The sequence below is a fragment of the Dipodomys spectabilis genome, unplaced genomic scaffold (genome assembly GCF_019054845.1).
Source record: "Dipodomys spectabilis isolate Male_0828 unplaced genomic scaffold, ASM1905484v1 ptg000106l, whole genome shotgun sequence".
NCBI lineage: Eukaryota > Metazoa > Chordata > Mammalia > Rodentia > Heteromyidae > Dipodomys > Dipodomys spectabilis.
In genome coordinates, this window is record NW_024870783.1 from 980,572 (window position 1) to 998,081 (window position 17,510).

A 17,510-nucleotide genomic window follows, 5' to 3' on the forward strand; every position below is an offset into this window, starting at 1 on the left:
CACCAGAAACGAGGTGATGCTCCTAAACTCTTGATTTATTGGGCATCACATTTACAGTCTGGGGTGACATCCAGATTTAATGGCAATGGACAGGAGTATTGACAACCCTCTCAATGTTGTCTGTCTGTCTTCCATCAGCCTCAGGAGCACCAACCAGATAATGCTTCTCGTGTCTTATAAAAAACACAGATCTGTCCTTCTGAGCCTCTGAAATATGGTATCCAGGTGGATATAATTTGCAGTTTGTCACACAAGAGTCCTTTGCCCGCCTTGTGCTCCCTTTACACTGCTGCACCCACCTGCTAATTTGCATAGTGCTCCCTAAGGAGGACTTTCCCTTTTGAGTCTGAGATGAAGGCTCAGCTTGCCCTTGTCTTGTCCTTTCAGGACTCTTAAAAGATTATTCTTTTAGTAAGCATCTCCGGTGCTAATGCTCTGGCTCACTGTTAAGGACAGAGGGAGATGAACAATGAAATCATGTAAATCGCAAGAAAATGAAAGGAACTAGATCATCATATTGAGTGACATAGGTCAGGATGCAAAAGCAAAATAGTGTTCGGTCCTACTCACTTGTGGAACCCAGACTTAAATGATGGTAGTGATGATGGTGGTGATGGTGATGATGGCATTGATGATGATGATAATAATAATAATAATATAATATAATTTAACATGAATGCCAAAATGGAAAATATCTGAAGGGAGACAGGTGAAGGTGAAAGAAAGGGACAAAAACACACTAAGTGTAGAAGATGAATTGGTATATAAATAAATATATACATTCATATACTCACATGTGCATTCGAGTTATGACGTTCCTTTACACAGTATGAAAAATGGTGGGAGTGGGAGAGCAAGAGTATAGCAATAGAAAGGAGGTGGTGGGTTTTTGAAAATAAGCTGCATTCAGGTAGGGATTCTCATCACAAACTAACCTCCTGTTGTTAATATATGACAATTACAATTTATCCAACAATAAAATAAATAAAATGCCATGATTATGCATATAAAACTACTGGGAATCTGCACAACTATTAACCAAGAATGGTAAAACTCCAGATGAAAACTTGTCAGCTGCTATGTCATAAAAAGGCCACTAGATGGAAAACAAATCTCACAAAGAAAAACTTGAAACCTAACCTGGTCAATAGGAGCTTGAAGCCAGGGAGTTCCATCTCAATCTTTCATGGCACACATGGCATGTAGGACCATGTTTACAGAGGGTATTGTGCTATTCCACGTCCACTTTGTAAACTTTAATCAAACCTGACAAGGATGACGCACAAGTTTCTTTTTTTTGGGGGGGGGGGCCGGGGGTCGGGTCGTGGGACCTGAACTCTGAGCCTGGGCCCAACACACAAGTTTCTTGTAGTGAAGTTATTAAGGGCAGGTCAGAAAGGGGAGGGGAGGAGGGTGGACCCTGCAGGTATGAAGCACTGAAGGGAACATGTGCACACACCCTGTCCAGTTGTGGAAGGTGAGAGGGGGCTGCAGTGTCAGTGCTGTCCCCAGCAGTTCCCAAGAGTCCTCTGCAGTGATCAGGCCACTGATTGTCCTTAAAGGCACAGATGGTATCCTGAGATTCATGATGTCAGGCTAGAAATATAACTGTTCATTGTTCCTAGCATTCTTTTACAGTGTTCGAATTTAAAATGCTGAGTTAGACAATTAGAATTATATTAATTAATGTTTTAGTTTACTAGGTAATTTACTATGTATAAACAATAGATATATAAATTCTACATTCATTTGTGAAGTGCTCCTCTCTATTCTGAGAGGAATAGACTTTTTCCTTGGACCCAGTCATCACTCAGGTCCATGACCCAGACCATTAACACCTTTCTTTCCTGTATGCTCTTTCTTCTTCCAGGAAGATCTCCAGAAATGTTTTCTTTTTTTTTTAATTTAATTTAATTTTATTTGTGAACATACTGTACAGAGAGGTTACAATTACATAGGCAGGATAATGCGTACATTTCTTACCAAGCACTGCAGCCTCCTCCTTTGGTTTACCCTTCACATCCCTTCCCAGCCTCCCCCCACCCCCCCAATCCCAATCCTCCTCTTCCTCCCCCTTCCCCCCCACACCGACCTTGTAAAGCTCGTTTTGGACATGACAACTTGTACTTCTCATTGTTGCAACAGGTCCACCTGTATCCTTAAACAACTGGTTTTTCCCCATCTCCTCCACAAGTTATACTGACATCAAATATAGTGAAAGCAGGGGTTATACTGTGGGGGAGGGACATACAAAGCAACAAAGAGATAATCTTATAAATGCGTTAGAAACACATGCATGAAAGAAAAAAAAACATTAAAATACATATCTAAGGGTTCATTTTCCTGACATCACATTATCTGACCTTTTCCGCTTGACTCATACATAAACTAGATATTGCAAATAAGGGAAACCATGGGACCTGTGTTTCTTTGGGCCTGGCTTACTTCACTTAATATAATTTTTCCAAGTTTTTCCATTTCCTAACAAATGGGGCAATGTAATTCTTTCTGATGGAGGCATCGAATTCCATTGTGTATATATACCACATTTAGAAACAACTGCCCAATAAATAAGTGGGCGAAAGACTTAAAGAGAAACTTCTCTGAAGAAGAAAGAAGGATGGCCAATAGACACATGAAGAAATGTTCAACATCCCTAGCCATAAAAGAAATGCAAATCAAAACAACATTGAGATATCACCTCACCCCAGTTAGAACGGCAAAAATCAAGAACTCTAACAACAACAGATGCTGGAGGGGATGTGGACAAAAAGGAACCTTACTTCATTGTTGGTGGGAATGTAAACTTGTTCAGCCACTTTGGAAAGCAGTATGGAGGTTCCTCAAAAGACTTCACATAGAACTCCTCTATGACCCAGCAATCCTACTTTTGGGCATTTACCCAAATGTTTACAAACAAGACCACACTAAAGCTACCAGCACAACCATGTTTATTGCAGCATTATTTACCATAGCTAAGATATGGAACCAATCCAGATGCCCCTCAGTAGATGAATGGATCAGAAATGTTTTCTTATGACCTGCTTGGTCTTCATCTCTTTCCTTGGTTTTCAGCCTCATCTCTCAGCCAGCTGGCTACATTCCTCACACCTCAGAGCAGTGTAAGCCTATCTGCAGCTCTGATATGAGACTAGTATTCCAAGTCTTCCATGTATTTCAGTACCTGAAGTCTGTGCAGATTTCAAATTCACAAGTCCCATGCCACATGTCCATACATACTGAAGGCAGCCCTGGAGTGTGGATCTGGAGAATGTAATGTGTTATTTCCAGAGCCTGGCTGATTTTAACCACACTCAAATAGATACTCTTGGGGTCTCTCTTCTTCATCCTATTATAATGGCCCCTTGAATTTATCAGATGGCCTTCACAACTATAGCAGCCTGCTGCCTTCTCCTTGTTTTATTTAATACCAGCTTTCTCCTGCAGTGCATGTAAGAGATACCAGATCCCTCCCAGCAAGGGCAGTAGGAGCTATTCATGGGACCATGTGATAAGATTAGAAGTGATATTTCAGAACAGTGAAGGGGGTGGGCATATCTTTTAGGGAAATATATAAACCATCATCAAAATAGGAAAAAAGAGCATTGTAGAAGAATTATGTGAGCATGTAGTGCAGAGAACATTAATTTTTTAAAGGATGGAGGTCATCAAATCAAGACTCAGATGGAGTTCTGGTAGTAAATGGTACTGAAGAATACACTGATTGGGTAATGCGTTACTCATGGTCTATTGGCTTTGAAAGAGCAGTGTTATCTTTACACATCATCTCCTTGGACTTACAGTGGTAAGTTCCATGATATCACCCTGTTCATTTAACTCTGGTATGACAATCTACACAATGGTATGAAGCATGTCCACATTCTAATCTCTATGTGGGGACCTTTTTCATTTCACTTTGGCTTCACTGTCTGTGATTTCCCAGGTGGAAGATGTTCTTTGCAAACTGGGTGGCTCCAGTTTCTCAACCCCACCCTTGACCACATTGTAATTTGTCATTTCTGTACCTATATGAATAACATCTACTACATACAACTTGTGAAAACTGCTTTGTTGGGGTAATGCATATAATACTAGCCACAGGAGGTTGAGATCTTACGATTAGGGTTGGAATTCATATTGGACACAAAAGACTATGAGTCTCTGTCACCACTTAAACACCAAAAGGTTGGAAGTGAAGCTGTGACTCATTTGGCACACTTTCACCCTTGAGCACAAAAGCTCAGGGACTAAGTCAAGCCCCAGGCCTAGTACACAAAAAACTGCTTGACTTAGGACCTCAAAGACATGTAACTTGAAGGACTATGCAGGCTTAAGGAGCATAATGAAGTTCAAGTAGAGTTGAGTCCTCGTTCTAGAGAATAACTCAGCTTCTGAGAAAGAAAAATTTCCATTAATAGAAGAAACAAATGTCCTCTAAAAGTTCAGAAATATCTGGCACATACATGCATAATACCCACAAAGCTAGATATGATTCCAGGTATTTTCCTAAAACTAAAGAAGAAATACCTGAGGGTGAACTGTTCTAGAGGAAGGCGTAAGGGAAGAATATTCAGAAGGGAAGCAATCCAGTCAAATATATGAGTTCACAGGACACCAATGAATGCACCAATGGATTGTCCATATACCTCTGATCATGACACTTTGTTGCACATATATTTTTCAGTGCGACCTTCCAATAAAGACTTTGAAAACTGTCCACTTCTCTCTTTCTATCAATGCATCTATCTGTCTTTCTACCTACCCATATATTATCACTTTTATAGCACACATGTCTGGGTATTTATGGTCATTATTAAACCATATAACAAGGTTCAGGCAAACAACCTGAATACTCTTAAGAATTCTGTGTCACAAACTCCACTGATACCACAGTTAGGGGCATTCTAAAATTACTTTCCCTTGGAAATGTTTGTCTTTGAGTGACTGATTTTAGTGAAAGAAATCATACCAAGTCATGGATAAGGTGAAAATGTTAAAAATTCTGTTTGGGGTTGGGAATCGAGCTCAGTGGAAGAGTGCTTACCTGGAAAGTGCAAGGCCCTCAGTTCAGTCCTCAGATCTGGAAAAAATCTATTCTTATCACAGGCCATCAGAATCATAATGTTTTCTTGTCTCTAGAAACACATCATCTACAAGCACATTGGACATCTGGGTTCCTCAGGACTGTGCTTTGTCACTGAGATCTGCTAGCCTGCGGCTCTGACTCGTACTGCCCAAGCCATGTTGATTTGCATGTGCCTAGAGCTCAGCCCACGACACTTGGAACTTCTTCATAGGCTGCTCACACTCTGTGCAGGAGAAGTTCCAGTCAGCACACAGCATGGACATGAGGGCCCCTGCTCAGCTCCTGGGGCTCCTGCTGCTCTGGATTGCAGGTAAGGAAAGATGATACTGGGTATTATTCATCCATTGTTCAACTGAGCTACTTTGCTGTTCATGGAAGTACTTGGACAGAAAAATTAATTAAACTGCTAATGGCTTTTATGTTTCCAATGTCAGGTGCCAGATGTGACACTCAGTTGACCCAGCCACCATCCCTGTCATCACCTCAGGGAGACAGAGTCACCATCACTTGCCGAGCCAGTCAGGGCATTACCAATTATTTACATTGGTACCAGCAGAGAGCAGGAAAAGCTCCAGAGCTCCTGATCAGTTATGCAACTACTTTGCAATCTGGGTTCCCAACAATGTTCAGTGGCAGTGGATCTGGGACAGAGTTCACTCTTGCCATCAGCAGCCTGCAGCCTGAAGATGCCTCAACTTATTTCTGTCAACAGAGTCATTATTATCCTCCCACAGTGATACAAGTCATAACAAAAACCTCCCAGCAAAGCAGAAGTGAGGGGCTGGGCTGCCCCAGCTGCTCTTCCTGGGGCCTCTACCTACACAACTGCCTCTACTCTACACAACTTCAGAGATGCAGCCAAACTTTAAGGTCACTAGAATGTATTGGGAGAACTGATGGAGGCATTTGCACACCCTAACATTCTGTCCTCCTGCTCATCCAAAGCAGCACACACCTTCTGACTTTAAAAATCACTGATCTATTACTCATGTTTCACTTACATTGTGCTAACAATTTGCAGCCACCCAAAAGAAAGAGCCATTTTAGGTATATCAAACCAGGTTTTAAAAGCAAGGCAATAAAGCTTTAGAAAAGATTTGGAAAAAATTATATTAAGTGAAGTAAGACTGACCAAAAGAAACATAGGTCCCATGGTTTCCCTTATTTGCAATAAGTAGTATATGTCAGCGTCAAGCAGAAAAGGTCAGATAAGTTGATGTTAGGGAAATGAACCCTAAGATATGTATTCAAATGTTTTTTCTTACATGCGATTGTTTCTAACACATTTATAAGATCATTTCTTTGTTGCTTTGTATGTCCCTTCCCCACGGTATAACCCCTGCGTTCACTGTATTTGATGTTGGTATAATTTGTGGAGGGGAAGGAAAAACCAAATTGTTTAAATAGGGATACAGGTGAACCCATTGCAAAAATGAGATGTACAAGTCATTATGTCGAAAATGAACTTTACAACTTTGGTGGGGGGGAGAGGGGTAGGAGGAGTGGGTGGAGGGGCAGGGGGAGGATGGGAAGGGGTTTTAGGGGGAAACAAAGGAGGAGGCTACCATGCTTGATGAGAAATGTACTCATTACCTTGCCCATCTAATTGTAAACCCTCTTATGGTATTTTCACAATTAAAAATTATAATAATAAAAAACAGGTTTTGTTTTCAGATTATAAAGAATACTTCATCAAGTCTTGAAATATAATTTATTGATTAAAATGGAAAATTTCCAGTTCACTGAGAGATACATCCATGAGTTATCATATATATATATATACCAGTAGCAATACATAAGATAGCAAATTTACACAATTCCTGTTACAGCCATGGTCTGATTCATAACGTACTTCATCCATCTGCCAAGGGCTCTGAGGATACCGAGCAGAGCATATCTTCTGAGACCCCACTCCGCTGGGCCTAAAGCCCACAAAGCTCTCCCCTTGCAGGTCTGTATTGGTGGCTCTACTCAAGAAGCAGTTTTCCCTGTATTTGATGTTGGTTTAATTTGGGGAGCGGAAGGGAAAAAACATATTGTTTAAATAGGGATACAGGTTGATCCATTGCAACAATGTACAAGACACTATATTGAAAAATGAACTTTACAATTTAGACTGGGGGGTTGTGGAGGGAAGAGAGAAGGGAGTGTAGTTGTGGAGATGGGAGGGAAAGGATGGTAGGGGAAAACAAAGGAGGAGGCAACAATGATTGATAAGAAATGTATTCATTACCTTGGTTATATTGTAACCCCTCTGTATTAGTGTTTTCATAATAAAATCCTTATTTAAAAAAAGGAGTTGTTTGAAGATATTGAAAGGTAAAGAAAAACAGAAATAGGAAAGGAACAAGATAAAAGCCTTGCTCCTGTCATTGCTTAAGGAGGTAAAGAAAAGAAATGTTAATAGAGGAATAGAAACATCTTAATATTCCTTAAAATAACATGAAGCTCAGACCTAAGTGAGACATAAGTAAGGCAAAGCAGTTCTCAACACTTTCAAACAGTGTGTTGAGCATCCTTTGAATATCAAAGTGTGAAATAAGAAAGCAACAAAATCATGTTCTGAGAAAGAGGTTAGAAAGGACAGTTGTGTAAAGCTTAAGGTTGAAAATGGTTCTCCAGTATCATTTCTTTGGCTTGCTGGGTAGTAGCCTCCAGAACAGCAAGATGTGAGGCTCTGGTTTATGGATGCTATAATGACCCCATACCGACTCTGCTGCACACCAAGATTCCTCCTTGCAGATTCAGACAACAAATTGCTTTTAGGGACAAGCTCCATTATGTCATTGGGCAACATGTCATGCTGGCATGTCCTATTTATCTGAATAGTAAATTTGTTTATACAACATGAATGCTCCATCAGTGAAATTCTAAATGCAAGCTTCTAACCATCAAGCAACTCATAGCAGCACATTTGAAAACATTTCGAAAAGTAATTTTATAAAGAAAAAATAGTCATTGAAAAACAATTTTGATTGCCGTGATACAATTTTATTTGAAGTACACTATTGTGCCATGATCTAAACATTTGAACTAACAAGCTAGTTCATCACATTAAACATTAATTTCTTATAGGCATGGGATATTTTCAGCTAATTATGTCTTTAAGAACTTATTTCTGGGGCTGGGAAGGTGGCTCAGGAGTAGAGCGCCAGAGTTGGCCTGAAGAGCTGAGGGACAGTGCCCAAGCCCAGAGTTCAGTCCCCATGACTGACAAAAACAAAACAAAACAAAAATAAAATCTCCCTTATTTCTACTCATGTTAACAAAACATCCAATCTAATTATCAGAAAATTAATTTCTTTCTGATGGTGATTATCAAATTGGTTATTAATTGTCAATGCCATGGTCTCATCCCTTGAAAGTAGAATAGAACAATGACATTACAATAACTTAAGGAAATACAAAGACAAAACTAAGAAAAATGTGTTACCCAATTTTGGAAAGTTTGGACATAGATATATCTTTTTCAGTTACTAGACCTCAAGGTATTATTCAGAGTTCAGAAGGTCAAGGCAGCCTTGGATTCTGGCTAGGTTCAAATAAATACACACATAGAAAAATAAAATATGTGAATTTGGGAATAGATAAAATATATTTAAGACAATATTTAATAGGTTCAGATACATACTGACCCATTATATCAATATTTACTATAGAGTAATGAGAAAGGGATCTTACATATACTATACAGTTTTACAGGGTCATAAATTCACATTTATTAACTGAAAATATTTTATATATGGAAATATGTATAGAAAAAAAGGGTTGGATAGAGAGGACTTGGGTAGAAAGATGAAATGGTAATATGGATCAAGATGCTTTATATTTATAAACTGCCATGTTTAATGTACCATTTATGTAATACTCATATATAACAAATATATAATTCAAAACCAGAAATATGCCTGAAGTTCTCAGTTGTCCACATTCTCATCTCTGTCCACATGATTCTTTGCAGGTTGTAGATGGACTGAATTGAGACTCTTAAGGCTTCTAAACTCATATGCAATTAGAAGAGGTTTCATCTCATTCAGAATAACCACAGTAAAGAAGAGAAGGAATAGAGTGCTGGAAAATGCACTTCCTGAAAAGGTTGTGATCACAGGAGCTCACAGCTGAAGATCCAGTGAGGTCAGGGCCCAATTCTCAGAATATATCCAGGAAGGCATTGCACAAGACCATGTTCACACATGCTTCTTCTTATCAGCAACTTTTAACCATAGCAAGAATTTCAGTAAGACTCAGTCCACAGAAAATGAGAAATTTGCATGAAATATGTTAGGGACACTTAAGCAAAACTACTTCTTGACACAAAGGAATCAAACACAACTAAACATGGATGAAATATTATTTTCTTTCCTATTCAGAATATGTCCAGAATTCAGAATCATCATCAGTATCCCTGAGAGCATCTTACAAATAACACCTTAGATCTACTGAATGTGAATCCTCACTGATTCTTAGGAATCTGAATATGCTTCCTTAAGGTTTAGGATGTTGTTTATGAGAGGAGGGGAGTATCATGGGTAGAGAGATGCTTTTTATTCCTCAATCAGCCCATTAAAGAGCATTTCTATGTAAACCACATCCAACACACACACACACACACATACACACACACACACACACACACACACACACACACACACACACCCCTTTATCAGTCAACTGACTTAAGCTCTGAATAACGTTTAACTCAGTTTTAGATACAGAAAATTCTAGATGCAGTAGTTTCATCTGCCTCTACTCAGGTGAGGCCTGTCCTGTCTGTTGAACAATTTGCTGTATTAATGTAAAGAGAACAAGTAGTAGCCAAGCGCTGGTGGCTCATGCCTATAATCCTAGCTACACAGGAACCTGAGAGCTGAGGATCAAGGTTCAAAGCCAGCCCAGGCAGGAAAGACCTTAAGAGTCTTATCTCCAATAAACCACCAGAAAACTGGAAGTGACACTGTAGCTCAAGTGGTAGAGCAGTCTCCTTGACCTGAAGAGCTGAGGGACAGTGCACAGGCCAAGAGTTCAAGCCCCACGACTAAGCAAACAAAAAAAAAAAATAAAACAAGCTGCAATTAGAGTAGTCCAAACATATGGATTTTAAGAAGCAACTGTTGTGAGAACTGACTGACTCCATGAGAGAAGATATAGCCCTTCTGAGAATAGGACCTCCAATGAATTAATCACTTCCCACAAGGATGCTCTTCAGATGACCATGTGGGGTCTTCTGGAGCATCAGCACCAACTTCCTTCTCCACGTGTTCCTTCTTACCATGTGATATTCTGCCCCATGACAGAGCAGAATCCATGGAGACAAGAAGTAGGGATTTAAATCTCTGTGACAAATAAGCAGAGACTGGTTAATATAGATTGGGAAGGTAGACATTATAAGATTTTATGTTAATTAAAGATAACCAGAATTACATACCTATATTTGCCTTTACATAGTTTAAAAAAGAGGTTAAAAAACATGTCAGTATAGCAGTAGAATACATCTTGATCACTTTCTCCCTTTACTCTCTAGAGGGAAGATTTAAGAAATTCTGGAGCAATTTTTTGTGTAAATACAGTGTGGAAGATTAACAGGATAGATAAGCGATTTTAAAACTCATTACACTGAAGTAAAAATTTATAACATTTTTCTTTTATCCTTTTTAATTTAATTTAATTTTGTTGTAAAGGTACTGTACAAAAGGGTTACAGTTACGTAAGCACGGTAATGAGAACATTTCTTGTCAAATATTGTTACCCATTCCTTCATCTCCTACTATCCCTCCACCCAACCCACCCACCCCGAAGTTATAAAGTTCATTTCCAACATAGTGTCCTGTGAGTATCACTGTTGCATTGGTCACCCTTTGTCCTTGTTTCACCATTTTGTTATTCTCCTTCTGTTCTCAAGTCATAGAAATGTGTATAAAAGATGCATGGTTCCAGAATATAAACAGTGACTACGGGGAATAAGCCAAAGGGAAGTTAAAAAAGATATAATAGGGCTGGGAAGATGGCTCAGTGGTAGGAGTGCTTGCCTTGCATGCCTGAGGCCCTGGGTTCGATTTCTCAGCAACACATAAGCAAAAAGAAAAAAGCTGGAGGTGGTGCAGTGGCTCAAGTGATAGAGCGCTAGCCTTGAGCTGAAGAGCTGAGGGACAGCGCCCAGGCCCAGAGTGCAGGCCCCAGGACTGGACCGCCCCCCCCCCAAAAAAAGATAAAATAAAAAGAAGGAACTTGATACAGTATAGAGACCACAACAAAGTCAACAAAAAAGACCTTTTGTTTCTATATCTTGGAGTTCATTTGTATTAGCATCATTTTATATGGTGATATGTACATAGCTATTGATCTATTGTGATCCTCTGCAAGGACTATACTAGACATATACTAATTATTACAAATGAAGGAAACTATTGAGCCTATGTTTCTTTTGATCTGCTTACTTAACTTAATATGGTTTATTCTAAATCTTTCCATTTTCTTGCAAAGGGATTTGTAGGGCTCCTTTACCCAGGAGAAAACTTTCTAAATAAAGATTGAGAACACAATGAATCAAAGAATGGATGGATAAATGGTATCATATTAAACTGCAGAGCTACTGCATGGCAAACGCCATAGCCAGCAAGATAAATAGAAAGCTCGCAGACTGGGATGAGATATTCACAAGCTATACAACAGACAAGGCCTCATATCAAAAATATACCTAAAGCTCAATAAACACTCCTCAAAAATCCTCAAAGAAATAACCAGCCCATTAATCATTAGGCTAAAGAATTAAGAGTCTATTCTGGAGAGCAAATAAGAATGGCCAATAGACACCTGAAGAAATGTTCAACATCTCTGACCATAAGAGAGATGCAATTCACAACCACATTGAGATTCCACCTCACCCCAGTTACAATGGCCATTATTAAGAAAACAAATAATAATAGAGGTTGGCGGGGATGAGGCCAGATACTACTCTGATGGTGGGAACATAACGCGATTCAACCACTATGGAACGCAGTATGGAGGTTCCTCAAAAGATTAAACATAGAACTCATTACAATCCAGCAATCCCACTTCTTGGAATTTACTCAAGTGAACACAAATAAGGCCACATTAATGTTACCAGCACAATTGTATTCCTTGCAGCAATATTCACCATAGCTAAGATATGGAACCAACACTGATGCCCCCAATAGATGAATGGATCAAGAAAATGTGATATATATCTATATCTATATAGATATAGATATAGATATAGATATATGCAGAGAATGATAATCAGTTTTTTCTTAGTTGACCTAAATGAAAAAAATGCCACAAAACTTACAAACTATACTAAAAAAGAATAATATCTTTATGAAAAAATAAAATATTTACTCCAATGTGACACCTTCATCATCATTTGCTGTCCTTTACAGAGATCATCCCATTGAATTCAACATTCAAAGCCAATGTAACTTTTACTCTTATCTCTTGTAATGGCATTAAGGCATCATATATAGCTAAATTTTCCAGAAGACATTTCAAACTTAGCTTTCTTACAGAACCAAATCTAGAAATGTATTGTTTTCTGGATGTTTTAATAAATAAAGTACTGGGTTTAATTTGGGCTTATTACCCAAGATTGCATTTTATTACTTGGTTTTGGGTTAAATTCTATAAAACCATATTTTCTTACTATTTATTTATTTATAACTGCTGAGTTGAACATGGAGCCTTATATCATCTTGGGTAGTCCTCTCTCCTTGGAAAATTCCTCCAGCATTCTTTGATGGTAGTTATTTAGGAGATAGGACTTGTGACCCTTTGTGACCATGTACTGATCTTCAACCCAGATTCTCCAGATCTCACCCTCCCAAGTAGCTTGGCATACTAGCTTGATCTTTGCTTCCAGCAACAATCTGTAAAACCCTTTCCTCTAGCATTTGTTTGCTGTCTGGAGCATGTTTCAGAAGTGAAGGGATGTAGGCAAAAATGGCTCCAAAAGCTGGTTAATCTGGACTCAAATGTACTATCATTCTTCAGAAACTACTTGCACCTGAAGAAGCTAATTGTAAACAGAACTCTAAGTAGCCAGGTTTGGTTCCAAGGATACCATGTAAGTGATCAGATGCTGTGAAAGAAATAAGCAAATGTGGAATCTTTTAGAAAGGAATTAAAAAATGGAACCATTGCAGCAATTGTCATTGTGAGCTTACTATATGTTAAGACAATTTAAATGCACAGTTTTCAAGAATTTCCAGTAGTTAATTACTTTAATATCAACTGTACTATTTCAGTAGAAACACAATATGAAAGGTGAATTGAGAGATACCAGAATAGAAAATTACAAAGATAACTGAAGTATTAGTTCTTGTGTTACCTCATGCAATACATTATTTTTAATACTTTTTATTGTAAAAATACTGTACAGAGGGTTTACTGTTACATGAGCAAGGTAATGAGTACATTTCCTAACGAGCATTATTGCCTACTTCTTTGTTTTTCCCCTACAATCCCTTCCCTCCCACCTCCACAACTACCCCGCATAATTGTTTTCACTATTTATTAGTTTGGCTCTGGACCTGGGGTTGAACTCAGGGGCTGGTTACCCTTCCTGAGGTTTCCTTCTCCAAGGATAGTGTTCTACCACTTGACCACTTGAGCCAACACTCCACTTCCAGAAATGATTTTGAAGCGGGGGAGGTGGGGATGCCTTTGCAGAAGAGTAGTTCAGTGGGTAGGACAGTCTCCTGTACTTTCCTGCACGGTCTTTTTGCAACCATGGCCTTTAGATCCCAATCTTCTGAGTAGCTAGTATGGCAAACTTGAGTCAGAGGTCCTCCAGCTTTTTCCCTGTTTGGAAAAAAAATCTGATTAATTTTCGCTGTCCAGAGGCCCACTGAGTAGTCTGTGCTTGATCTGAGTCTGAGACACACACACACACACACACACACACACACACACACACACACACACACAGATATTATGTATATGTCTGCTTGTATATCTCTGTGTGTTTGCTTGTATATATGTGTGTGTGTTTGCTTGTATGTGTGTGTGTGTTTGTGTGTGTGTGTAGTCTTTGCATTATACAGGTATTCCGTGTGATTTGAAATCCTCTGATATTTTTGCACATATTCATTCATATATTGGTATAAAACAATTTTATTGATTTTGACCATGTTTGACTGCTTTTCCCTATCCACAGCCTGTCTGCACAATGTGTGCACTTTGTGGGTCTAGGTGTGGGTATATGGTGCATCTCCACACAGCTGTTCCCTGTGAATGGGAGGAAAATCCATTTCCTTCTGGAGAGTAATAAGACTTATTAATGTATATGTCTTATAAACCCAATCCACATGGAATACCTGTTCCTTAGGATATCTTCCTTCAAGTTGTATAAGGACAGGAATTAAGAAGGGAGGAGTAGCCATGAGGTGCTAGGGTTCCAGGGGTAAGGTAAGAATGGACATATTGTGAGACTGTGGCCTTGGCAGAGGCATGGGAAAGCCAGTGGGCAGTGTCCTTTGGACATCCCACCAGTGTTCCAGGCCTCTGAAGCTCATCACCAGGGGAAGTTGCCATTACCTTAGTTGTCCTTGCAAATGGTCTTGAACATGAGCTTGGCAGTTTTCATACCAGCGGCCTTTCTGGTGTTGCCCATGGGCCTGTAGACAGCCATGATGGTGCTGGAAAGAGCACAGGCTGTTGTCTGGGCTTGGGATGAAACTTCCTTCCCCTGAGACCACCCCTGCTCTCACCCCGCCAGCACTAGCAACACTACCAGCACCCCTTCCTCCTCCTATACCTCCAGCTCCTGGCTGACCAGCACTGCCCATGACACTTGGTAGGTGGGCAGAGATGTGGCCATTCCCAGTGCAGGCCAGGTCGGGCTGGAGTTGACCTCCTCGGGACACTGTGCCCCTGTGGTCATGGCCCAGAAGCTTGTGCAAGAGCCAGGAGGCTTTTCTGGATGTTGGTGTAGGAGCATCTGGGCCTGTTGGCCTCGGCTCATCTTGCTTTGGGCAGCCCAGAACCTGGCACTCACAGCTTTCAGATGCCATTCCTGGTGTTGACAAAATCACAGGTACAGCTCTCGCCAGGACTCGTCCTCTGCTGGTTTTTAGTCTTTGAATGGTTTTCTACACCATATTTGCCCCAGTTTGTCTGTCCTGTTTTGGGCCAATGTCCTGGGCAGTTGTGGGGAGGGGACTTGTGGAAGGTCATGCAAAGTGCATCTTGAGAGACTCCTACTAGGATGTGAGGGCTTAACAGGCATGAGCTTAGAGGAGGAACTGTGGGAAGAGGTGGGGCAGCCAGAGGACTATATAAGGCAGGCAGCTGGCAGTGCGAGTCACTCTGGATGCTGCCGGGCAGTGTCACGTGCCTCGCAGTGATGAACCAGAGACAAGTGTTCTGAGCACGGTGAGTGACCCATGGCATCCAAGAACCCAGGTGAGTGGCCCAGGCACCTATGTAAATGTGGACATGGTTGGCAAATGATGGAGGTGGCCAGGTGGGCGTGTGGAGCTGTGAGGCAGATTCAGGAGTGCCTGGCCTCCAGCACAGATGGCGAGGAGCTCTGCAAATCCTTGAGTCTTCTCTCAATCATTCCCATCATGGCAGAAATCCTTGCCACCACGGGTGTCAGAAGGGTAGTGAAGAGTTTTAGGAAGCACCAACAGGTGGCCAGTTTGGCCAAAGAACTGGACAAACACTGGAAGACCTTGGCTGTTCTGAGCCACAAATCAGAGGCTCTGAGCCAGGTCCCTGACCATGATGGAGGTCTAGAGACCAGGAAGTATGATCTTGGGCAGGGGGAGGTCAGAGAGAGGTGGAGGATGGTGAGAGGGAGCAGGAGGACATGTTGAAGGTGTCAAATGTGGATCTGTTTCTCAGAGCTGGGCGAGTGAACCCCTGGATGGAGGAGTCCAGGTGTGTGGTTCCCGCGTCTCTGTAGACGTGGTCAGGGGTCGCATGGGGACGCAGGCCGCCGAGTGGGTGTGGGGAGCCGTGTGGCTGCTCCAAGAGCACCTGGCCTCCAGCACACATTCGGAGGAGCTCCGCAAATCCTTGAATCTGCTCTTTGTCTTGCCCATCACGGCAGAAATCCTTGGTGCCACGGCTGTCAGAGAGATGGTGAAGGGCTTTAGGAAGCACCCACCGGTGGGCAGTATGGCAAAGGAGCTGGACACATGCTGGGAGACCTTGGCTCTCCCGGGCTGCAACCCAGCGCTTCTTTTGGAGATTCTACACCAGGTCTCTGAACAGGATGGCGCTCAAGAACCCAGGAAGGAGGCTCTTGTGCTGTCAGAGTCCGGGTGGTTGCAAGAGGACAAGTTGAAAGAGTCAAGTGTGGTTTGGGGCTTCCGGGGGGAAAGCCATGGTGCCCAGAAAGTGAGGCCCCTGCTCTGGTCCAGAGACCCCATGGCCTGGGAAGCTGTGTGAGCTCCAGGGACCTGCCAAGCCAACTGCCAGCCCTTGACCCACTAGCAGGTGGGAGAAGCATCCCCAAGTGGCCCCAGCATCCTCTGGAGGCAGCATCAGTCCTCATCATTGGTCCATGGACAGCTCCAAAGGCCCTCAGGACCCTGGGCCCAATGGTACTACCTGGCATCTGGCGCCCTCCCAAACTGTAGGTCCGGGACTCACCAAGGTGCCCACAAGAGGGTCTCCCTTAGGAACCCCAGAGACAGGGCAGGGCCAGACCTAAAGAGGGATGCTGATCCTCTGTGGAGGAGAAAGGAGGATTAGACCCTCTAAGGTCAGACCTCTGGCAACCCAGAGAAGCTGTGTGGGGGCAATCACCAGAGCGAATCCCAGCAACAGCATGAATTCTGCGCACCTCCACAGTCTTTTGAGGATGCCCTCAACCAGATCCAGCTGGTGGGGAGGAGAGAGAGGACCAGGGGCAGGATTTGTGCCGCTGTCTCATCTAGGTGGTCTGGCAGGGAATGGCTCCCATGGCCCCAATAGACCCTCAGATTGGGTGCATAGCTCAGTCTGGAGGGTGAGCACGGGACAACTGGACCCAGCCCCAGCCAACTATATAGCCAGTGTTACCATTTCCACACAAGAAGCCAGGGTGCCAATGGTGCCGCTCAGCACTGAAACCCCTAATTTCCCTGGGTCACAGTCCAACTCGGGTGGGCTTCCCGACCTGCAATGTATGTCCCCATTCCCTTCACCTGGGCTCGGAGCCTCTGTGCCTAGGAAGTGGGAGAAGGAGAAGGAAAGAGGGAGGGGAAGGGGCACCCTTGCCTTTGTCAGAATGTCCCTGAAGATGCCTCTGTACTGCAGACCAAAGCGGGGCTCCCTCACTCCCTGGAGCAGCCAGGAATTCCAGGGTTTCCCACAACACAGCTCTCCAGCCTGTCCCAGGCCGCCCTGCATTCTCCTCATACCGGTTTCCAGGACATATTCCCCTTCTCCACACCAGCATCAAGGGAAAACTCACCCCAGG

General features: G+C 42.1%; 1 pseudogene and 1 gene segment (V, D, J or C); one reads left to right on the forward strand and one right to left on the reverse strand.

Annotated features, from left to right (window-relative positions):
- The window catches only part of LOC122114103, a 353,243-nt gene that overhangs the window by 186,639 nt on the left and 149,094 nt on the right, over positions 1-17,510 (forward strand).
- On the reverse strand, positions 7,711-7,935 carry LOC122114153 (annotated as a pseudogene).